At 39.5% G+C, this 25,678-nt stretch overlaps 1 protein-coding gene across 1 annotated transcript in view; it reads right to left on the bottom strand.

Moving 5' to 3' along the window:
* Positions 1 to 25,678, bottom strand: part of LOC135195052 (transferrin-like) — a 101,000-nt gene that overhangs the window by 74,220 nt on the left and 1,102 nt on the right. The gene's annotated exons all lie outside the window — the stretch shown is intronic.

Here is a 25,678-nt window from a genome sequence, read left to right as displayed (position 1 = left end):
AGGAAGTCTAGAAGTGAAAATGTTATCTATGGAATAATCCTATATGAATCTTATACAGGGCTAATATATATAGAATTTGTATGGAAACCTTTTTCATATAGTTTGAATAAGGAATATTTATTTAACATAATGCCAACATGAAACTAATATATTGTTCATTTTGGTACTGTTGTTTTTTTTTTTTTTTTCAGACATTCTTCTCATGCGGGTGGAGAATTAAAACACTAAAATATCATTTGAAAATACTAAAGTCGTATCTCTTACAGCAAGTAACGTAACTCTTAGCTGGCTGAGAGCAATCTCCTGCCAAGTGACGACGTCAACATTGCCGTATCAGCATTTGTTCCTTTTAACCTCAATAATCTGCGTACACAGGCTTCATCTGTGTGTCGTCTCTGCTTGCAAAAGCAGATTGACTGGAGAAAGGAATGCTTAGTTCATGAACTTCACATGTGGTTCATAGGTCACATGACAGGCCACATAACATAGTCTTATCCGTGTGTGTAATGCAATTAGTTAAGGACTTGTAATCATTTTAAAATTAATGAACAATATAAGCAAATAGAATTTCTATAACAACAAAATGAATTAATTTTTTTTTTTTTTTTTTTCTGAACCTCATAGACAAAATGAATTAATTTTTTTTTCTGAACCTCATAGACATTTAGAAGTATCAAGATATGTATATATGAAATATTTACTTGCAACATTAGCCTATTACAATTCAAGTAAAACATTCATGGGAAAATGTCACATTTTCTTGAAAACCCCAAAGTTTATATAGAAATTAGTTACATAGTGGGTTTTTCGTTGCATCTCCTACCTATTAATAATGTTTTAATAGTTAACCTCAGACGATGCGCACGAGAAAATTGAATATGAAACTTTTGTTAGGGCACATAGAATCATGATTAATCTTCTCTTTGACTCTTATGTTGCCTGGCAATCTTACAATTAGCTCCGTTTTCCACTTCTTTGTCTAGTAAACTTACTACCAGTAATATCGAATTTTCTTTGAGATTCGTAATGATATCTATTTATTTTTTATAATTATGGATATTTTTACAAGTCATCATTGACCTGGATAGGTTCACTCATTGTTAATGCCATGGATAAAAAGTTTGTACAGCGGACTCTTCTGAATTCCAAAATATCAGCGAATTCATGTGGGTTAAGTCTGTTCTAAATGGCTCTCTCCCCTCCCCTGTATTTGGATGTCGTCTGAATTTACTTTGCCCTTGTGACAAGTATAATTTCACTTGCAGGCTGATTAGTGGAACCTGGTTACAGTATCCTGCAGTACGAGAGTTTCACATCGCAACTTCAAAAAATCGTTCGTCGCAGCGGACGACTACAGTCAAGTAACAACCGCCTACAATGTGAAAGGAATTTCATGGACTTCTTCGACCGACACCGTATCTCGTCGTTAATCTCGTTTTCATGCGGAACGCTCCAGCGGCTGTCGGAATTCGACTACAAAAAGGGACATACTTCCGACAATTACGACCCGAAGGATATTCAACTCGACTTTGCTGGCGAAGGACTCGTGCTGGGGATGTTTTTTTATTCATCGCGAACGTAATCGTGTAGCTTAGGATGCAGAGAATAAGTATGAGCGCAAAAATAGAACGTTGGACCCGCCCAGGCAAATTTTCCCCTTGTTTTAACCATTGAAAAGGCCGTTTCAATTGGCTATAGGTGGTTGTCTGGAACTGTGTAATGGACGAAAAGTTGTTCGAACGCTAGTTAAAAGTGAAGTAGTATAACCTCGGTCATGTATCCTATATATATAAAGTATCATGTATCCTATATATAAATGATCATAAATAACAGAATCGAAATATATTTTTTGCGTGTACGCAATAGGAATCTCTTATATATAATTGATCATAAATAACAGAGTCGAAATATATCTTTGCGTGTACGCAATAGGAATCTATTTAAAGTGCACATATATTAATCATAATTATATGGAATCCAATATACATATGTATAAACAAATCAGGTAGCCTATAATCAATCTGTTACCTTATATCTTACCATTATCTGCAGTTATTTATGAGTTAATATATGAATTATGAATCAGATATATAACAGTTAGCATAAACATTACTAATTTTTATCAATTCATATATGAAATTTTTTATCATTAAATATGATTTTTTATCATGTTAATCTTCATTCTATGCAATTATCAGAGTACATTAGTATTTTCTGTAGCATAAGTATCTAAAGAGATGAAGTGAAAAACTGTATCATTATATATCATGTGATTCACTATTATTTTACCAATATTCATTGTTTTATATTTTATTACTTGAATCAATTCATGTACACCATGAATTTTTATTTTACTTACTATAATATATATATTATATATATATTCACATAGTGTCTGTATCACACTCCTATAAGTCAAATGCAAGTCAAGTTTGAGTAATATTCAGTAGTTGGTTTTGGTAGCTGACCGAGCTAATGTAAGTGTTTACATAATAAAAATATGGAATGTTAGTCCATATATATAAAAGTCTAAAACTAAAGAGGTCAACCAGATTGCTTGCAGGAATGTGATCAGACTAGAGACGCTAAAGATGACGTATACAATAAGTATGTAAGCTAAGATAACATGCCGTCACCTGTAGTCATTCAATTGTTTATAAACATTAGTCCAAGCTCCCTGCTTGAGACAACTACCCGACCTTATTTATTCAAACGGCCTACGTGATCTGTAGCGTGTCTCATTCGATTGTGTGTTCGTATGAAACTATGTCATCTGATAGTATGTTCATATGTTCGAACTACTGTCTGTTCCTTCATAACTTGTAACAGAGATGTATGACGGGCAGAACAGAGTTTGCTATCGTCATTAGAAGACCTGTACCTCTTTACCTAAGCTTTATCATGTAGAGGAATAGGATTAGCCATCATCATTGGCAGAAGCGATCAAGCTATCGTCATAGAAGACTTGTACGATCATACCTGATCTTCATCATGTAAAACTTCAGAAGAATATACTATTTTATACCTTGTGTTTTCTACAAGAACCTCACCGAACCATGAGTTTAAATAACACATCGTCGTAAAGATAATACCGACTTCGTAAGTGATCTACAAAACCCCAGACACTCCATTGAAGATGGAAGTGCAATACCAACCGACTTAGCGTATAGATTATCGCTAGTCTAACATTACTTCATAGGGCGCCTTATCATACAAGGCACAAGCCCTAATATATATATATATATATATATATATATATATATATATATATATATATATATATATATAGTATATATATTAAATCTTATATATAAAATTGATGGTCAGACTATGTATTTATGTATATTCGCCACAGACGGCGAAACTACTGGACCGAAGTGAACCAAACTCGGACCATATATTATGCAGATTCTATGGGGGGGGGGGGGGGATGGTGTTAACCGGGCATCGTTTTGATCCGGATATCCGGCCAGGCTAACTTCTTAATTATCATTCGTAGAGAAAAACGAAATTGTAATTCTGTTAGAACTTTTCGCGAGGCTTCCAAACAGGCCCTTACTTTTCTTCTACAATGAAATTTTACGATGATATTACTGTTCAAACAATGCCGGCCTGCAGTTGCTCGCCGCTAAGCGCTAGTCGGCAGAGCCGTATACTTATATGTATCATTTATATACTACATATAAACATACATAATGAGACTAATAAGTGTATGTGAGTTTATTTAAGTTGAGTTAATGGTATTTATCGCTTAAGACTGTTTTCTGCTCAAACATTTTCATTCGTCCGTATAACTTCCTTCCTAAGGGAACAGAAACATTGTATATATTCCTCTTCTTACTGTCGACAGCGATTTCTTCAAGACTCCTAAGGGATTCACAAATGTGCTGTTCTTATACCAGCATTATACAAGCAAAAACTCTTGTTCCGTAAAATAAACGATTGGACATTTGCCTATTAATTCGCCAGATGCTGATGTTTCATTTGAAAACACAAATTATGTCATTAAAACATTGATTTTTCATTGGTCCTGCGAGTTACTCCCGATCCAGAGGTCGATGCCGGGAGATGGAAGACCGTCATGCTTTCTTGGCAGCCTCATGATGTTATTCCCCTGGCTATATGGGTATGAGCGCTTCTTGCCCAGAGAATGGGCATGGACGCAGTTCCGTGCATCTTGGACTGCCTGATCAGGAAAGAAGTCTGGCCTCCCGGTAGCTACTCCTTCCATGGCACGTAGTTGTTCATCCTGAACACACAAGACGCACTCATGGGTTCTGGATGTCCCGTGAAAATCCTCCATTTTACGATAATTGTACTGTGCCCCTGACTGAGATATTTGCTGCTCGAATGTCCCTCCCAGCCTCGGGAATTTGAGACATAGGTTTCTGTCATTCTCGGTGAGGATTGTACTATAGAACAGTTATATATCTTTATGTGGGTGGCGGCCCTACTCAACAAAATTTAAATTATACATATAAATTATATTTAAGTCCTCTGTTTAAATTTATTACGTCGTCAGTAACCTAGATGTTGCGACGCCAGTTTTAATAGACATAATCAATCAATCCTGGCTTCCAAGGACGTCCTGAACTCTTCTGGAAGAGGGAAGATTAACATCGGTGTCCGGTCGCTGTCGATGGAGGCTCACGGCCTCGGCGATCTGGAGCACTTTAAATCTATAGGCTCCCTATGAATTTCTGTTGTGCGCCCTCCAGTAGGTACCGACCGGAGGGAATAACACTGGTAATGCGAGCTTGCACAAGTCTTCACAATGTCAACGCAACACTTGCTCTGACTTTCACATATCCCTTCAGAACACAAATTTGCTGCGTACAACGTTGGGGAAGTCTACATCTGAACCTGCCTGGTGGCAAGGGGACGGCCGACAAAATTCGTTGATGCTAGGGAGGGACAGGTACTAAAGTTGACAAATATGACTATCCTTTCCCCATACATGTTTACTACCTTCTCTAAAATTTAAACATTCACAAATTTCTTTTGAAGTTATAAATTCAAGTTTATGAATGCCTTTACTGATATTTATATTCTGACAATAACTTTCTTTTATGACATTAGAGTCGATAATATTTATTACCAGTGCCTTATTAGAATCAGCTCTTCTTTGCCTCTGCCCCGTTGATTATATGATTGTTCTCACTAACGTGCACAAATTCCACTGTTCATCTATGTATATCTTATAAATTTTTTATGCTGTTTGTTGATAATAACTCATCAAAACTCACAACGGTACCTTCTGCCAATCTGCCCCAGGTTCTATCGCTGTGTAAAAGACTGTAAATGGAGTGGATGGGGGCCTGCCCTTTTTGGATTCCCTAATACACAGAGCTAGTAACTGGTTCAAATACAGTATTTACAGAAAACGTCTCGACAGGCTTTAATTTTCCGAAGGAAACTATCCACTGTTACCATCCAAGCGCACATAATTCACCCAAATGAAGGACACGAGCATCCGGTACCGGTGTGGTAAAATCAGTCGGGCAACTTTAAGACACAAATAGTTCCGAAGAAAAAGTGTCTGCTGAGAGCACGAGCCTTATTCAAGCCCTTAAACACTGAAAAGACGAGCCTGCGTACATAATCGTCATTCAGGATTACTAGTGACCCAGAGGAAACCTGTCCAATGGGAACACCATCAAGAGGAAAACAAAAGAATCCCGCAGGATCTCTACCGAGAAGAAAATCATAAGTAAAATATGCGCCATATGCTGTATGAAACACTCATCCACGGTCCATGAAACATCCAGCCACGGCCAGGTAGTGGCGTGTATTTTTGGCACGTATAGCGGTGCCAGACGCACGCTTATGACAAACTTTAACCTTAACATAAAAAATAATGACGCTAGAGGGCTGCAATTTGGTATGTTTGAGGATTGGAGTGTGGATGGTCAACATACCAATTTGCAGCCATCTAGCCTCAGTAGTTTTTAAGATCTGGGGGCGGAGAGAAAGAGTGCGGACAGACAGACAAGTAGTCATCTCGATAGTTTCCTTTTATGGAAAACTAAAATCGCAATCACTCTCCCAGAAAAGATGAAAGGTTGGTGTTCACACACAGGCTCAGGGATAAGGCGTAAGATTTGAAGACCGAAACAAACGCTACCATACACGCGTACATACAGCCTAGTAAGACAAATATAAAACGACAAAGAAAGGGTTTAAACCAGTAAGGGGAGACGAACAGAATAGAGACTGTAATGTATAGCAAACAAGTGGGACTCAGAAAGCTCTCTTCTTTTCTGGGCTCAGCCCGTGTCGCTACGTGAAATGTCCCTTTAGCACAAATTTTCGTCAAAATCCCTTTTTCAGTCGCTGGACTCTGTGGTTCTCGTGTGAGTGATGGAAGTCCGAACTACCCGGACGGAGTTCACTCTGGAACTACCCAAACGTTTTGTCGCGTTTCAACGGAGATTTTCGCATTCACGATTGATCCCTGATCCCCTCCATCTGCCGAGAGCAACCAGGTTCGCTGAGCAGCAGCACCAATATGCAGTCCTTGTGGGCCTCGCTGTGGAACGTCTCGGCTCCAGAAGTCCTTTATTCCTCACACCATTGGACTCTGGAGCAGCCTCACACATGATGTCGTGCAATTGGAACTTCGGAAGTTGAAGAAAAAATACAACGGATTACTACCCTAGTACTATTCTTCTTGCATTTTAATACATTTTTATCTAATTATTATTATAATTTCTTTTAATAAGTGGGATCTCTTCTCTCTGTATTTCCCTTTACTTCCTCTTGCTTTTTCCTAATGAGCACCATATTCTTTGGCAGCCTGAATTTAAATTGAATGGAGCCTGTGGGCTTCTTCTATGTGAATAAGTTTCATTTACTGAATAATAATAATAATAATAATAATAATAATAATAATAATAATAATAACAACAATTATGCGCTAATTCCCAAAGAAAAGCAGAACTCAGTGCCACGCCAATGGTTATATACTGGTGAGATTCATGAGGACTAAACGTTTCAAGTGAGCACGTTTCGTTCCGTCTTTATAAGAACTTGAAATCAACGGCGTTTCTCATCTTCCCTGATGACGATACAAGCCAAGACTACTGCTGCTGCTGAACCACACGGGTAGGCGTCAAGTTTCCAAGATGAGTCCGTTTCATCGGTCGGAGAGAGAAAAGGCGTTCCACTGACAGACAAATGGCTGAAGAAGAGAACAAACAAGCAAAAGCGACATCATCAACCTTACACGCACGCAGACGAGGGGAAGTGGTATTTTTATGGAGGTGGCGTTAGTTTTGGGCGGTTTTATCAGCTGTCAATTTCACATTATTTGCTCACTTCCGACTCTTTCGCGTACTATCACAAATACTGAAATCTGTGTTTATGTACACTAAATGTATACAATCATATATATATATACTATATATATATATATATATATATATATCTATATATATATATATATATATATATATATATATAGATATATATATATATATATATATATATATATATATATATATATATATATATCTATCTATCTATATATATATATATATATATATATATATATATCTATACTATATATATATATCTATATATATATATATATAGATATATATATATATAGATATATATATATGTATACATCATATGTATACATATATATATCTCTATATATATATATATATATTATATATACGATGTATATGTTTTCTATACATTTAGTATACATAAACAATTTCAATATATTTATATATACATATATATATATATATATATATATATATATATATATCACACCTAAATGAGTGAAAGAAGAATCACATTTCATCAAATCAATCTCCAAATACTATAAGAAGCTAACCTCTCCCATTATATTTAATGACAAGAAACTACTCACTTTTTCTCAAAAAAAAAAAACCTACGATTTCTGTTCTGAATGAAGGTCTTGAAGGCCTAACCAGTATGAAAACGAGGGGGGAGGGGGGTTGGGAAATTATCTGGCGTTACAATGACCAGACTTACTGAAACAAAAATAGAGAGGAAAAATTAATTAATATTGACAGACCTGGGTCACTGATACCATCAAAGAGGACCACAGACGAAGACTGTGAGAGGATGATCCACTTTTTAAACGACCAATACCAATATATATATATATATATAATATATATATAAATATCTATATATATATATATATATATATATATATATATACCTGATAGTTCTACGTTGGACGAGTGGATTTCGAGTTCGGCTGCTAACCGGTGGTCCGAAGTTCGACATTCTCGGCTCGGGCCAACGCAGAACCAGAGGAATTTATTTCTGGTGATAGAAATTCATTTCTCGATATAATGTGGTTCGGATCCCACAATAAGCTTTAGGTCCCGTTGCTAGGTAACCAATTGGTTCCTAGTTACGTAAAAATATCTACTCCTTAGGGCCAGCCTTAGGAGAGCTGTTAATCAGCTCAGTGATCTGGTAAAACTAAGATATACTTAACTTTATACCCGTGATAAACCCTGATTTCCACGATAGAAATGGAAATTTTCCTTCAACAACATAGTTCCAAAGCACCGTCATCAAGCTGATAAATAACGACAATAGGCATCTAAATAAAAATCAAATAAACACTTCGAAAAATTCATCAGTGACAACTTCATGAAAAACCTAAAAGGTAAGACTGAAGCAACTAAAGCATCTCCCGGATTCACAGTACAAAGGCAGACGGCGAATTTCCCCCGGGAACCAGCTCCCAATCCAGTACGGCATTCACTAAGCTTGTCATAATATATTACGAATCCTTTATGCGGTATCACTACCGCGGAGTCACAGATGTGTGTGTGCAAAGTAGCTGATACTGCAAACTTCTCTGCACAGAGGCTCATCCCTCACTTAAAGAAAATGCTCAAGAAAACATCAACTACATTTGCGTTGTCCACATTAACCTTACTCTGTACTTTATTTTATTCATTTATTTATCTACTTACCTATTTATTTACTTATTTTAGTGTGATCGGGACATCCGGTTGCTAGACTATACCTGACAAATCATGAACGACCTCGTGAGTGTAACAGAAAATTCTCTTTTCTTTTTACTTGCGTCAATTATTGGACAGGAAAGTTAAATGTCGGTCTGGAAAAGCTGATCAAAATTGCGAAAGACTAAAATAACGAAGAAAAAGAAGAAAATTGTCCTATTCTTTTAGTTTCACTCTCATGTCTTATGGCAATCAGTTTGCACTTGCCATACGAGTAATCTTACTGCTTTCGTATTTGGTTCATCTGTTCGATTTCCAAGTATCTTCCACCCTGAACAGTTCGAGTTGCCTTTTTTATTTTTTATTATTTATTTATTTTTTTTTTTGTCTTTCACAAAATTCCAACTCAAGAGAACTTGCAGCAGACAGACATCGTTACTCGTAAATATATGAGTGATTCAACCTCAGTCATCCTTTCTCCATCTAATGTTATTCCGTCCCTTCGAGCTTCTCCGCACTTGTGACTTTAGTTTCCCTTATATTTATTTGGGTATTTCTTTCTCTAGACATATGGCCCATTCTGTTACGCTATCTTTGTAAATATTGTGGTGTTTTGCATAATCTGAATCGGTCAAGTTTTTACCGCTACTCCATTCTGAACTTTCTCTTCCACCTCTGACTGCTTTTCTCATGATAAAACCTACGAGAAGGGCGATCGTCAAAGGTGAGATAAGATTCTCCAGTATTATCCCAATATTTACTGCAGATTCTCTTGGCAAGAAGACCCATTACCACTGCTCTACTTCATTCATGGATCATTTCAATGAGCTTTATATATTTAACGGAAATGTCTTGGTGACCCATGCCATTCATCACACAATGTTTCCTCTTTATGTATATTCTGCAAAACAATCTAGTTGGTATATGAGGTGTGACAATGATAATAACGAAAGAGAATTCATTCTGATGGAAGTACCTTGCAGCAAGTGAGGAACGTAATGCGCATACGAGGGCACACACTCACACACCAATCTACAGACAGAATCAAATACGCGGACATCTTTTTGACCAACATCCTCTTCCTACGAGTGCGTCGCTGCCGAGAGGGAAAAGTCACTCCCGTTACCATCCTTAACTGAGCAATCAAGGATGTACACCTAAACAGCAAACTTCCTGAACCTAATCTGCTTTATAACAGAACCGTGCCATGTGTGTATGTGGGCGCAAGCACACACACTTTCATACGCAATACTTATTTCCACAGCAGAGAAACAAAAGCTAGAAGTCATACCTACAGACTTTTCCAAATTTGAAATCCAGCGCAAAGGATTAGACTAAGCTGGAAATGTCTCCAAAAGGGTTTCCGAGGGTTGGTTTCTTTTCGAATTTTCCGGGTTTCGTTCCAGTGTTTCCAGAGAGCAGATATCCGAAGGGAAGAGAACACTTAGGGAAATGCAGGTCCTTCCTATTGGGAAGGTTTGAGAGGAGGGATTGGGGAAGCCTGGATGTAGTATCTGTCAAACTGCATTCTTCCAGCTCCTGATCTTCATGACACTATAGGACTAATATTTCTTTGGAGTCGTCATCTTTATGATATTCACATCTTTTTCTTTATGTTTTTACGGTAACCCCAACTGGCTTGTACTAAGCACGCCGCAAAGGTGGATACATACCGGGTTAAATCCCGTGGGGGTCACTATATAGGACAAACCCGACCAAAGGAACAGAATCACGTGAACTCAACCTCCACACCAACTATGTTGGCTGCTCAGGCCTCGTTGCGTCCCACTCCCGCTCCAACCAGTTTCCTAAAGCTTGTTGGGCAACTTTCGGTCATGCCAATGCCCTGTAATCCGCCCGTGCTGACCCATCCAAGTACTGCACTGAGAAGTCACAGAACCACAGGAACCTGCCCTACCCTCAGGAAATAATGACCTGCTCGCCAAGGCCACTCAGTCCGCCAGCCCCTCTTCCTCCGCTCGCGGCCCGACTCAATCCAGACCCCTCCGACTCAAACCGGTCACGTGCATCTTCAAGAGCCGAGGTTCTTATGAAAGGTCGGTAAATAGGACGGGTAACCCTGTGCCCTTACCACCTGCCACACTGAGTCATCAATGAAAGTAAAACTATATCTATGGTGACGTGATGATGAGACCTTCAAGAAAAGGCGAACGAACGGATAAGTGAAATGAATTTAATGCAACTGAAAAAATATAGACATTTCTGTCAAAGCTTAAAAAAATCTATTAGTATATAAAAATTATATAAAATAAAATTTTAGCAAATATTTCAGAGAGAGGTAACGCCTCAATCTCTCCTCCCTACCAAAGCGAAAACAACTGCAAGTGACTGACTACCAAACATCCAGATCAGTTCGTGAGGTCAGAAGGAATGCAACGATCTTCAGGGCCATGTGTCGGTATCGACCCGTCCTCAGCCAGAATACCCACAGAAATTCGTCATAAAAAATAAACACTGAACACTGATACATCATTTTTACACAAACACACATTGTATACAAATAAAGTATGAAATGTGTCCGTTCACGTTTACGAAAGTATAAAAAAAAATAAAATGAAGAAGAAGACGCGAGGCTCCCGCTTGTCATTTTCCCGTCTTATTTTTTCGTTTGATTTCTCGTTTTTCCATACACCACACACACACACATATATATATATATATATATATATATATATATATATATATATATATATATATATATATATATATATTATATTCTCCTCTCTCTCTCTCGATCAGTGCTTTATTATGGTTTCAAGTTCTTTCAGTCTCACTTCTCTTTTCTGTGAAAATACAATAAAATTGAACGGACACACATTTCATACTTCATTACATGGTATAAAGTGTGTCTGTGTAAGAATGAAGTACTTGTGTTTATTCTTTGCGACGAATTTCTGTGGGTATTCGGACTGAGGGCGGGTCGATACCGACACAGGGACCTGATCCTGAAGATTGTTGCTCTCCTGACCTCACGTACTGGATCTGGGCGTTTGGTAGTCAGTCACGTGCAGTTGTTTCCACTTTGGTAGGGAGGAGAGTTTGAGGCATTACCTCTCACTGAAATATTTGCTAAGGATGATCGTGGAAGTGCGTACGCACGCACACTAGTATGTAAATGTGTTTGATAAGAGTTTTATTTTTTTACGTAATTTTTATTCACTAATAGATATTTTCAAGCTTTGACAGAAAGATATATATGGAGAGAGAGAGAGAGAGAGAGAGGAGAGAGAGAGAGAGAGAGAGAGAGAGAGAGAGAGAGAGAGAGAGAGCGATGAAATTTCTCTACAAAATCAGTCACGCAAAACGCCATCATAAAACTCCTGTCAGATTCCGCAATTACCCTCCGATGGGCCCCACCCCATTCTCTCCTCGGTCCCCATCTCCACTATACCTGAACAAATGCAAGCAAGTGCAGTGTCAGATCAGCGAAGTTGCAACTCAGGTTGCACAACGCCCAAAGGTCAAACGAGGGCGAACCCCATAAACTGACCTATATCGGTAGCGTTGGTATGAAATGCCATACGCTGTTCGAGTGGCAAAGGAAATGTCCATTATTTGACGTGTGAGAGCGCAAGTGTACGCGGACGTTATCACACGTGCTTGCAGTGTCAATGGAAAAATTAAATTTTCAATGCTAATTTTTCTGGCTTCATAATGACTCACTACCGCTCGCACCAGAATTCCGTTTTGATGCAAAGTTCCAGCAACAAAGTAGGGCGTTACTCCAAGCTAGACCCTCTCCCTTCTGGTCCTGGGACCCACTTACTGTTTAAACTCTTAAGACAAAGATTCAAAACGCATATGAGCAACTGAATAGGAAGCTCTGAAGGTAAAATGAACATAAAATACAGTATATTATTTGCGTTTTCAACCGAAGATGCTGACGTCTGAGAATGTAAATATGAATGGGAACATACATATGAATACAAAACTCGCAAACGCCCCGGTTTTACAGTCCCGTTGATACTTCAATAAAATCACGAATTAAAGAGGTTAACCGCCTCGATCACTCTTGCAAACTATTCACTTCCAAAATCAGGAAATCTCTCCTTTCTTTGGTTTTTCCTCAACCCCTTAACCAGCCTGTTTCCAGGCTTGTATCATTATTCATGAGGTGAAGTTCTTGCAGAAACTGGTTTGCTTTGATCTAATATACGAGTTTCTTCTCCACACCATCAAACAGTGGTACGCACTATGATACACACCTCAAGAGAACGCACGAAGCCATCACTTTGTCGTCGATAAAAGTATCTCTTTAATTCCTCTATATGCATACGAGACTCGTAATCCTATTCATTTTCAATGCACAATTCATTGAGACTAGCAACTAATGACCTCATCTTACCCATTCCCGAGGAAGACTGGAGATTCAGGAAACAAAATAATGAGAGGAGCTTCAAAATCAACTATTGGAGAGGAAAGATCCTTTCGACAAAAGCATAATCCACGGACTGATTTCCGCAGAATAAATTAAAGAAGTGGTGGTTTGCCATAAATTACAAGTCAGCCCAAAAATAGTGATAAACATCTTTGATGAAGAAGAGAAAGTATGGAGCCCTTCAAGAGATCATGAAAGCTTGGTAAGATCACAGAGCTTTTCTTTGTGCAAAAGCCCCAAGAATTTCTTTTACTACTGATTCAGTAGTAAATTCTTTCTAGAAAATTCTAGTAAATTCTATTAAATTCTAGTAAATTCTTTCTAGAAAATTCTAGTAAATTCTTTCTAGAAAAAGGAGAATGGGGGAAGCAAATGCATATTTCATTTATCATTATAATCCTTAAATCATTGGCTTAACGAATTTTAGTGATGATATTGGGAACAATACTTTTCTTCAGGTAAAACTGAGGTGTAATGAAACTTATAACTTTTGAAAGACGTTCGTCAGGAGAGGTCAGAGTGGAGATGTTTACTCAGTGATGGTTTGGGAGAGACTGGCAAGTTTCCAGCCCTGTGCCTTTGATCACTAGCCAATCAGGAGTGTCGTAATTGACAGGGCTGGATACCAGATGCACAGGTGCATAGGGATTGCATTGCCATGTGGTACCGCATTAAGTGGGGTTGACATAGAAAGTTGTGCCAAGCAGAAATCTCTCTGTGTGCCTACGAGAGACCTAGCAGATCGGGATACCAAATGGCCTAAGGCAATGATTTGCAATGATCAGAGCTCTGCTAACCACCTTGCAAATCAGGCAGAATGGGGGAAAGGTGTACATGTCGAAGCTGTCCAACTGCTGTTGGAACACACCCTTTGCAGTAGCCCGGTCTGGCACTACAGAACGGAAGATCTGCAGCTTCCTGTTGTACAGAATGGTGAACAAGTCTATGACTGGATGCCCCCATAGGTCAAACTTTCTGCCATGTCTGTATGAAGGGACCACTCTGTTCCTATAACTTGATTCTGGCAGCTGAGCCTGTCTGCCTCTACACTCCTCTTGCCTGGAATGTACCTGGCTGACAGCTCTATCGAGTGAGCTACCACCCACTCATGCACCTGCACTGCCAACTGATTGTGTGGGAGGTATACAAGATGCCTCTGCTTGTTGACATATGCTTCTACAATGTTGTCACTCATCAACACCGCAGTGTCCTGTCACTTGATCCTGGAATTCTTGGAGAGCTAGGAAAACCACCTTGAGTTCCAGGATATTGATGTAAAGGTGCTTGTCGTGACGGTTCCACACACCTGCAGTCAGCAACTCCTCCAGGTGTGTGCCCCAACCCTCAATCAATGCATCTAAGAACAGAAGCTTGTCCCGAGGGGAGAGTATACAACTCTACTCCTACTAAGAGGTTCCTGTAGTCTAGCAACCAAGCCAAATCCTCTCTCACCTCCTCTGAGAGGGTTATGGAAAAGGATTGAGGGGTCTCGAGCCTGGGACCAAAACTCCTTCAGTCTCCACTGGATAGACCGAAGGTGAAGTCACATGTAAGGGACCGGCTTCTCTAGAGATGACAGGTGACTGAAAATTACTTGCCATTGCAGAGTTGGCAGCTCCTGGTGAGACAGGAACAGCTGTACTGCCTACCTGAACTTGATATGTGAGTCTGCAGGGAAGATTCGTACTGTTACAGTATTGATCAGCATGTCCAGATACTTTATCCTCTGCTTGGGGATGAGATCTGACTTTTTGAAATTTATCACAATCCCTAGATTGTGGCAAAAATCAAGAAGATGAACCCTGTCCTGTAGCAATTGTGAGTGAGGGCTCGCCAGGACAAGCCAATCATCAAGATACCTATATAGATGTATCCCTGCCGAATGGGCCCAAGCTGATACGAGGGTGAGCACTCTCATGAACACATGAGGAGCAGTCATGAGCCTAAAACAAAGTGCTCCTTGAGGATAAAGTGAAAGGACTGATGGATTGGTAACTGGAAATACTCATCCTTCAGATCTACCAGAAGCAAGAAGTCATTCTCCCTGATAGAAACAAATACAGAGCGTGCCATTTTCATCATGACCCGATTCTGGCAAATGAATCGGTTCAAAGGAGAGAGAAGTATTACTGCTCCCCAACCACCAAAGCCTTCTCTACAAGGAAGACCCGGCTGTAGAAACTCAGAGACTGATCTCATAGGACTTCCACAGCACCCTTGCTCAGCAGGGATTGCACTTCTTACTTCAGTGCAAGATCGTTGGTTGAACCAGGGATGTACATAAGTCTGGTAACAAGATTCTTCACCTGTTCAAGCACACCTTCAGCAAGCAAGGACCATGGCAGCCACGTCAAAATCTTGGCTTCCTTTTTTGGAACCCAAAAGGATTCAAGATGAGAGGGGCAGTCCGTTAACGAAGCCATGGTCCCTTCCCCGAAGTCATTGTGCTGACAAATCAGCACAAAGATTTCTGCAAAAGTCCTCTGTACCTCAGCGATGTCTGCATCCTGAAGCAAAGGACCCTCAGGTCCTTCCAGGGCTTCTTCCTCCTGAGACACTCTCCCGCTGAAGGGAAACCCTCACCAGACCCCCTTGATCCTTCCTGAACTGCTTGGGTGTACAACCTGTTCAATCCTAAGGCCAAACCAGGAACAAAGGCCCTTGTAGCCGAACCCTGAGAAGACAACTCCTCAACGTTTCCCCTGTTTGCCTTGCTCCTATGGTTTGAACCCAGGAAGTTGAAAGGACAGGTGAGGAGGATCGGACAGTCTTGCTCACTCTGCTAGCAGAACTAGCAGAAGGAGCGAGTTGCTTGCAGTCACCAACCCACAGGGATGGCTGCAACGTGAGTCTAGGAGAGCGTTGTAGCCCTTGCAAAATGCTCTCCCAAGGAGGGTTGCCAGACTCTCGTCTGATAGGTGTCACTTACTATCACCAAGCTGGAGTAGTCACATGAACATGAGCGCGAGCTGGATGGAGTTGAGCAAGCACCTGGCTGTCCCAGCCTTCTTCAAGGTCGAAACCTCGTGAAGACTGAGATGGGGACATCCTCTTTATCTCTCCTTGTAAACAATCTCGCGAGACCATCACATCACTCTTGGAACCTAAGCAATTGCTAAAAGCAGCATCACGAGGAAGGGGCAAAGCACCTGCGTGACTCGCCCCTTTCTTCTGTCATAGATCTAGTACACTCACAATCCAGCATCTAGTGCAAAGGGCGTGAGGGTCCACATTAGGGAATGAGCAGAAATTGCCATATTTCTTGATCCCCACTCCTGGGGATACATGCCAGGAGGAGGAGGGCTCAATTGGCTTACCCGATTTGTGGGTTTGCATGATTTCCAACTTTATTGCAAAACACAAACACACAGTCAAGCATATATTACAACAATAAAGGAAAGATCCTACCAGTAAGGGTGAAAAATGTTCAACAGCATTCAGGCAGAAAGACAGAGACAACTTCCTCACTAAACGTAGGCCAAAAGCAAATTAGAATGTTCATGTCCCATCAGGACAGGACTCCCGACTTCCAGACAGTCGTTAACTGCCCAACCACCTTGTCTGAAAGTTCAACAGCCAATTTCCACCCTTCACTGATAGTACAGTAATGCCTCATTCTTATGCAATTAGAGTTGCACAAATTCACAATTAGTGCAAACTTTTCATTGGAACCTAACTAATTATCATACGTGAGCATTTCATAGACATGCGATGCAATGCAAGATTTTCGAATCCTCAAGAAACTCTGCAAAGGCATTTGTTCAATTTTTGTATGTAATTTATAAGTTTTCAAGCTTTTATGTGTAAATTAAATAATATTAAATAACAAAAATAATTTCTCTCTCTCTCTCTCTCTCTCTCTCTCTCTCTCTCTCTCTCTCTCTCTCTCATCTCTCTCTCTCCTCTCTTCTTTTACTCGAGTATAGAGAGAGAATTTTTATGGTACATGTAGTATGTACTGTGTTTATTAATGTTGTAAATTAATAATAACAATAATAATAATACAACTGTAATTACAAACTTTATAATAGTATTTTCAGATATAACCTTTCCATATCATTTTTAAGTACGAACAACTCTTCTCTATCTCTCTCTTACCGAGATGAGAGAATTTTGATGGTACACCTACTATATGTTTATGAATATTTTCAAACAATAATAATAATATAACTGTAATAGCAAAACAATGTTTATAAAGAACCTTTACCTCATCTTTCTTTTTAACTCCACAGAAGCTCAAAGTCCAGAGCTGTCAAATATGTCAAGTAATGTGACAGTAGGGAAAGTGCTACCAGATTAGCATCAATAATTATTACAATTCTCTCTCTCTCTCTTTGTCTCGTGCATGTAATCTTCACACACTCCTCTATTTTTATCAACTATTTATCTATATTTTTAAAGGTAATGTATTAAGCTAACTATTAAAAGGAATTAGAGTAACTTTAATTTCATTTAAAAGTTAGTTTAGTACTTAGGTAAAGACTAATCTTCTCTCTCTCTCTCTCTCTCTCTCTCTCTCTCTCTCTCTCTCTCTCTCTCTCTTAGTTAGTGGTATCATAGATAATTTTTAATTGATCTATTTTTACCTTTACCTTCAAAACTGTAAATGCCTGTTCTAAAACAAACACATAACTCAGAGTTTTATTAGTCCAAATAAAAAGCAGCTTGTTCATGAAACGGAATTTCAGAAACAAGGAGAAAGAGACAGAACAAAGAATTTCTTAAAAGTGGTTGAGAAGACTTTAAAAAATAGATTGGCTGGTCGGAAGGGGAAAAGAAGAGAGAACTATGCTGTACATACATAAGCTTCACACACCCCTATATTTCTACAAACCATTTATCTATTTTTTTAAGGGTAATGTATTAGCTAACTTTTAAATGATATTACAGTAACTTTAATTTCATTTAAAAGTTAGCTTTATATTTAGGGAGCAAGATTGGGGACATATTTAGTGTTCAAATTCTAGAGGTAAGCATTTATTAGCATTTTTAGAGACTGTGCCATACTTAAACGAAAATTCCCCTTGCACGAGAGGGTCTGGAACCTAACCTCACGTAAGTTCAGGGTATTATTGTAATTCTTAACGTAAAGGACCAATGATTTATAAAATGTGTAGGAACAAATATCGTTTAGTACTAATACAGAAATGTTTAGAAATGGGTGTATATAATATTTTTATCCCCCAGCCAGTACTCAACACTGCAGGTGGCTGAGATGAATAGTAACACTCCCAATGGCTTCAAGTCCAAATTCAGCCCCCAGGAAGGAGGGGTTCCTGAGATGAATAGTGATACTCCTGATGTCCTTCAAGTCCAAGTTCAGCCTCGATTGGAAGAGGGACTGGGAAGTTGTGTCCCACCATGTTTAGTTCGTAAAGTGGATACTTACCTACATAATGGGTTAACACCTCAAACACATTTCGCTAATTTAACAATTGCTGATTTACTGCGTCTAAATTTTGACTCGATCTGGAACAACATCTCTCATTTGCATGGCAGATATGACATCTTTGCCTTCAGTGGACAATACAAATACACACTAGGGAGAGAATCGATGAGTGATGCAACTCACACCAACACCTAGCCCCCACCCCTTCCCCAGAAGATGCAGAATGCATTTACAGGCAAAATCTCTTGACTACCTGGCCTTGAAGCTATGAATATCTTTCAACAACAACTTATCGAATTCCTTGTATAAGAAGCAAACTATTACATACTGAAACCGAAGTGTACCAAAATAAATGATGAGTGGATTACTTATTTCTGTGCATAAGATGATGGAGGCGTCACTAGTGCCTTTTCTCCTCAATAAATTTCATCTCAGGAGTTATGCCTTATTGAGTAATAATGTTTAATAATAAAAGCACAATTAATATTTTAAATTAATAACATCTGTGTAACAACTGGCAGTCTAAGAGTCATAAATCCTCAAAATCAAAATGAAAAAATTGCCTTCTTCTGAGCCATCCGCAATATGAAATTACCTTGTTCTGATCCACTCTGAGCCATCTGCAATACGAAATGACCTTGTTGCGAGCCATCCGCAATACGAAATGACCTTGTTCTGAGCCATCTGCAATACGAAATTACCTTGTTCTGAGCCATCCGCAAAACAAAATGAACTTGTTCTGAGCCATCCGCAAAACGAAATGACCTTGTTCTGAGCCATCCGCAAAACAAAATGAACTTGTTCTGAGCCATCCGCAAAACAAAATGAACTTGTTCTGAGCCATCCGCAAAACAAAATTAACTTGTTCTGAGCCATACGTAAAACAAAATTAACTTGTTCAATGAAATGACCTTGTTCTGAGCCATACGCAAAACAAAATTAACTTGTTCAACGAAATGACCTTGTTCAGAGCCATCCCCAACACGAAATGACTCTGTTCTGAGCCATCCGCAAAACAAAATGACCTTGTTCTGAGCCATCCGCAATACGAAATGACCTTGTTCTGAGCCATCCGCAAAACAAAATGACCTTGTTCTGAGCCATCCGCAAAACAAAATGACCTTGTTCTGAGCCATCCGCAAAACAAAATGACCTTGTTCTGAGCCATCCGCAAAAACAGAATGACCTTGTCTGGAGCCATCCACAAATCAATGACCTTATTCTGAGCCATCCGCAAAACAAAATGGCCTTGTTCTGAGCCATCCGCAATACAAAATGACCTTGTTCTGAGCCACACGCAAAACAAAATTACCTTGTTCTGAGCCATCCGCAAAACAAAATGAACTTGTTCTGAGCCATACGCAAAACAATAACTTGTTCAACGAAATGACCTTGTTCTGAGCCATCCGCAACACGAAATGACTTTGTTCTGAGCCATCCGCAACACGAAATGACCTTGCTCTGAGCCATCCGCAACACAAATCGACCTTGCTCTGAGCCATCCGCAATACGAAATGACCTTTTTCTTTTTTCTAGCCAGCCGCAAACGCGAAATGACCTTGTTCTGAGCCATCCGCAACACGAAATGGCCGTGTTCTGAGCCATCCGCAAAACAAAATGAACTTTTTCTGAGCCATCCCCAAAACAAAATGAACTTGTTCTGAGCCATCCGCAACACGAAATGACCTTGTTCTGAGCCATCCACAACATGAAATGACCTTGTTCTGAGCCATCCGCAAAACGAATTGACCTTGTTCTGAGCCATCCGCAAAACAAAATTACCTTGTTCTGACCCATCCACAAAATGAAACGACATTGTTCTGAGCCATCAGCAAAATGAAATTACCTTGTTTCGAGCCCTCTACTGAACGGTAACCTTTTATTGCCTTTATTATGGTATAAGGCAAATTAATGAAATGATGTCCATCCACTTAATAACGTACCCGTTGGTCAAACTCTTCATGCAACATAGAAAGGGGTATATCAGGTCCTCAAAACTGAGAAACACGAGTATGAGCGGAAGCTCATTTTTCCTACTTAAAACTAAAATAAAACAGATAATCTCAGTATGTCTCCCACACCCAAATTTCTCGTAAGAATCTCTATTGAACTGTCCTAAGCTAACCCAACCGAACATGACCTAAGCTAAGGGCTTGGCAAAAAAAACCGGGCCAGGTGCAGTACTATATAGTATACTTCTCAGAAATCTGTTTCCCGGCTTATGTGGAGTGATTTAGGCATATTTTATGAAGTCCCATCATGACCCCAGTGAGGCGTAATCACTGTGTTGTCATCAAGGCTTTCTCAACCGTGATTACGCCTCACTGGGGGCATGATGGGACTTAATAAAATATGCCTAAATCACTCCACATAAGCCGGGAAGCAGATTTCTGAGAAGCATACTATATAGTACTGCACCTGGCCCGGTTTTTTTTTTGCCAAGCCCTTAGCTTAGGAGGTCATGTTCAGTTGGGTTAGCTTAGGACAGTTCAATAGAGATTCCTACTGAGATTATCTTCAAGATGATTCTATGGTTAGTTTTTAAGATTTGGCGTCCAACTTTTTCAGGGAAGGGACGGGGTACTCGGTTACGTTCGGGAATATGCAGCCGGGAATCGAACCCTGGCCCATTCGCTGGTGTACAAGTATCTTACCCACTACACCACATATCATATGAAAGCAGGAACGAAAATTAATAAAATCCCAGCCTATACATCATTAGCGCTGCTTTATTGCAATGGAGGCCGGTATAGCTGGAGGTCGCTGTAGCCAGGGATGTTGTTGTGAATTTGTGGGACGGGGATGAAGAGAATGAGGCAAGTGGAATGATGGTCTTTTAATTATGATTCTTTTTCTTGCAAGTAATCTAACCTAAACAATTACCTAACAGCGGTAACGCATGGCTTTACGCATCAAGTAAGTAGTGCAAATTTTGCTGAGAAACATTCATTTGTGAATGTTGAAATCTTGCGCGGTCTGTCCTGCCGCCTCGTCACGGAATTGTTGAATCAGGAATCATGACTATAACTGATTCACTTAAGGTAGATTCTTGGATGAGCCTTATTCTTACGAGACGTTTGTTTGGCGGCCGCTGATTGGTTGGAACTGCCTACCTCCTGGTACCAGCCAATCAGCGGCCTCCAAACAAACGTCTCGTGAAAATAGGGCTCATCCAAGAATCTACCTTAAGTGAACCAGCTTTAGTAGGTCTACATCTGTGACTGGTTCTGGTGAATACTTTAGATGGAGATGGAGATTTTTGAAAATACTTTTGAAATCTTTGACAGGTGCAATGAATAGCAAGTCTACCTTTGATGGAGGGAAGAATCAATCTTATAGGCTTACTTTTCTTTTTCTTTTCTTTATTGGCGTCCAAGGTTTGATTGATTTATGGGTTTTAGGCTTAATGCCAAGCGCTGGGGCAACTACGGCCATTCAGCGCTGAAACCGAGATTGACAGTGAAAAGGTTTGAAAGGTGTAACAGGAGAGGAGGAGCGCCTCGCAGTTGCACTATGAATCAATTGTTAGGAGAGGGCGGAAAGTAAGATGGAAGAAAGATTATATGAAAGGCAGCTAGAGGTCGAAGGGACGCTGCATAGAACTTCAAGTAATGCCTACATTGCACCGCAAGAGGTGCATTGACGGCTCTACCCGCTATGGGGATTGTTGTCCAAGGAATACCACTGAATGGGAGAGAAAAGGATTCAATGATGCATGCATCTGTTTTTCTTCCGAATCTAGATAATACATTTGATTGGGATGTATACTTTCTTCACATCGGCCTATCACTCCATCCTCTTTTTATACGGCACCTCACCGACCTCCATTGGTTGAAAGCAGCGCTAATGCTTATTCGCCTCATCCACAAACTAATCCTTAAAATGCATATGTTTATAAAACATTTTCTGCTAAAAGTTACATTTTCTTTCATTCTTTCATACACCCTGTATATCAAGGTTCGTACTGCACATACTCAAATTAACATCAGAATCCAATCCCAGCTTCTAATCAATCGCAAGCAGGATCAAGATCGAGGACACTTGATTAGTAGTGGCTGCACGTCACTCAATCCTCTATTATTATTCATGTTATCCAATATCATTTTTTTTATCAAATTGAAATACCATGAGAATGCTTCCACTCAAAACCTTAGATCTCTGATCATTAGCGCTACATTCTTCGGCAAGATCTGATACGCCTTATCACTACGTATATATCATTATCTTACCAGTCCATCGTACTCCAACGAAAACTGGAGGAGGTTTGTAAACTAGACAGACAAATACAATATCCCTTTCCGGAAGACCTCATTACAGTAGGGTCACATTATTATTATAACAATCACCATCCAACCTCTCCTTTGCCGCCCCCTCCCCTACCTCAGGAGCGAACCTCGCTACCGCTCGGATCAACTACCGCCAAACGCCACTACATCAAATCCCTTGCTGACGTCATGATGGGCGCCTTCTTTTTTCTTTCTAGCAACGTGGGATCAATTTTTCAGTGTGGAATAATGATATGAAGGTCAAGAGGAAAGACAATAAAGGTCACAGGGTCACGTGAAGGTCTCAAGGAGCCAGATTTGTGTGAACTACCGGGTCAAGGTGAAGTATGATTTTTGAACTTTCCTTAGCAGAATGCCGTGATTTGGCGCCATTTTATGATTTTCACGCTAAATCTTACGGCGCACATATCGCATTCTTTCTGCGTGTTAAAACCTATTACCTTATTTTCTTTTGACTAGCTGCTCTTCAAATTGTCTTCACAAGATTAACAATCATTCGGTTACACCTTTCTCTCTCTCTCTCTCTCTCTCTCTCTCTCAGATAAAATAGAAGACAATACTTACAAACCGTGATTACTGATGTCACAGACTTTTGTCTTGCAACCATCTGGAACTGCTTAGATTACCAGAGTCAAATTTGGGGAAATCACCACAAGTAACTACAACAATAAAACCCAGGCGCTGGGTCTCGCTACATGGCAGCATGATCACTACTTACATGAGCCACCTTCAAATAACACCAAACGCCTTAAGTCCTTCAAGAAAAGGAAGTAAGGGAAAAAATCTTTGTTTTCTATTCCCAGTCTCATTTTTGTCTGCACAATTTCTGAGTTCACAGTACAACCTGCCACTTCCCCATCACCCTTTCGTTAAAAATAATCATCGTAAAAGCAATAATTATCTGTGATAATCGTCAATGGCAATGCAAGTTGTAATAATATAAACTAACAACCATTAATATGAAGAAGACAATTACTGTATCCATATCCGGGTAGCTGCTCAAAACCCGGTCTTTCCTCTGCTACATCCAACATTCGACTTTGTTTCGCCTGTAAAGAAATGCTCATGGTTTGCACGCACTCGATAGTGAAGACTCCCTACAAAAAATCATAATAATGACTGGGCTGCGAGGGCTCAGAACCTGCAGAATTCTGCCTTGATCGCTGAGGGATCATATCAGGGACAAGACCCAGTGAGAAATGAGCAAGTCACGGTTTACTTTGTCGTCTTGTACTGTGTATGGTTACACTAAACCTGAAAATGCTACGGAAAATTAACACTGCCCTTCTACCTTCATTTCAATTTAAATCGAAAAATGTGCTCGCTCTCTGCCCACGATGCCCGATTATTCTCCAATCATGGCCGAGGTGACAATCGAAGACTTCGTAACCAAAGCTAGTGAAGCTGACTCATACAGGGTGGGCTACGTGGTGAATCTCTTCTTCAGGAAAATATTCTGTTGTTGCAATTCACACGGTTCTACTGACATCTAAAGTCTTTCAGACAGATTTTTCAAAATGATAGTTATTCACTTCGGTGCGAAATGGTTTTATCAAATTAATGCCCAATTGTATCGGATTTTGAATGTCACAGGAAACCGTCTACATCATTCGACACCAACAAAGAAACAATATTATAATGGCTTAAAATAAGAAATAAAAGCAAGTAGAATTGCATCATGAGTAAACCGCTGCAATTCACGCCTCAGGGAGATACAAACATTAAGAACATCAAACGATGACATGAACAATAAAAAAGAAAAAAGAAATGAAATGAGCGTGGCTACATGCAGAATCTTTGTTTGAAAGTCCTAATATGGCAGTCTTCTTTCTCGCTGGTGACTTGAAGTCCTGTCGGTGACTAATACTAGGATACCACAGCAAACCGCCCCATTCCGATTCCGGATTCATTAGAAAAATTGATTAACTCTTCATTCTTATACAGCCCCCATAACTACATCATCCACAGAACTGTTATTAAAATCAGTGAAAAGAGATTTGGTATGAATTGCTGAGCGACGAGTAAGTAAACAAACAACTCGGGGTGACGGCCGAAAGTAAATCTCGGACCGGAATATGATAGATTTTGAAATTTCATCAACAATTTTTAACTCGGAAGCAAACTGTAGTACCTCTAAAATGAATTACAGAAATCCATTGACAATTAACAATGTTTCTATGTGTCTTTTAAACAAATGATAAACGCATCTTCATCAAACGTCTTTGCAAATGCAAAAAGATTAAAAGCAAGTTTCATTACTGTAAATGCCACGAAAGGCAATACCTAGAATGATGATCCTGTAAAAAAGAAGAAAAAAAAAAACTTGAAGGATAAATGGGCGCTGTTCAAGTAGCGTCATACTGCTGTGCTTCGATTTTTAAAAGTCAGTAAATAAATTAATTAATTAATAATCTTCAGTCTGATGAAGTATTCACTTAAGATTCGAATTTTTGCCACTTTGGTGAACTGTGTATGAAAACGTCTATTACAATTGTTTGTTTATTTTTTTCGTCCTACTTAAGCTGCGACATTTTCTTGTCATTTTCTGAATAAACTTGTTTTTCCAGCTACTAATATAGCGCGTCTGCACTGTGAACAATTTCTGAATGACTTTCAAGCCTATCAATTTGGCAGAGAGCAA

The sequence above is a fragment of the Macrobrachium nipponense genome, chromosome 15, assembly GCF_015104395.2.
Source record: "Macrobrachium nipponense isolate FS-2020 chromosome 15, ASM1510439v2, whole genome shotgun sequence".
Classification (NCBI taxonomy): domain Eukaryota; kingdom Metazoa; phylum Arthropoda; class Malacostraca; order Decapoda; family Palaemonidae; genus Macrobrachium; species Macrobrachium nipponense.
The sequence above is the reverse complement of the archived record's forward strand: the minus strand, read 5'-3'. Positions and strand labels throughout refer to the sequence as shown.